Here is a 781-nt window from a genome sequence, read left to right on the forward strand (position 1 = left end):
TAACCCGGGCATATGCCCCGACTAGGAATCAAACCATAACCTCCTGGTTCATAGGTGTATGCCCAACCACTGACCCACACTGGCTGGGCCCAATTTTTTTTTTTTAATTATTTATTGTTGAAAGTTACAGATGTCTTTTTTTTTTCCCACCCTGCTCCCACCCACCCTCAGGCCTTCACCCCACTGTTGACTGTGTCCATGGATTTTGCATATATGCATATAAATTCTTTGGTTAATCTCTTCCTGCCCCCCCTTCCCTCTGAAATATGTCAGTCTGTTCCATGTCTCTGTATACTACCAATTTCTTAAAATTAGTTTTTTTCAGTGTTTATTACCAATGACCCGGTAAGTAATTTTACTTTTCGAAAGCCATTCTAAAGAAATAATCTTCTGCCGAAACCGGTTTGGCTCAGTGGATAGAGCGTCGGCCTGAAGTAATTTTACTTTTCGAAAGCCATTCTAAAGAAATAATCTTCTGCCGAAACCGGTTTGGCTCAGTGGATAGAGCGTCGGCCTGCGGACTGAAAGGTCCCAGGTTCGATTCCGGTCAAGGGCATGTACCTGGGTTGCGGGCATATCCCCAGTAGGAGATGTGCAGGAGGCAGCTGATCGATGTTTCTCTCTCATCGATGTTTCTAACTCTCTATCTCTCTCCCTTCCTCTCTGTAAAAAATCAATAAAATATATTTTAAAAAAAAAAAAGAAATAATCTTCAATTTAGAAAAAAAGCTATGTGCACAAAGATGTGTATCATCACAGAATTGATGAAAAATTGCCCAAA

This window comes from Myotis daubentonii, chromosome X, assembly GCF_963259705.1.
Source record: "Myotis daubentonii chromosome X, mMyoDau2.1, whole genome shotgun sequence".
Taxonomy (NCBI): Eukaryota; Metazoa; Chordata; class Mammalia; order Chiroptera; family Vespertilionidae; genus Myotis; species Myotis daubentonii.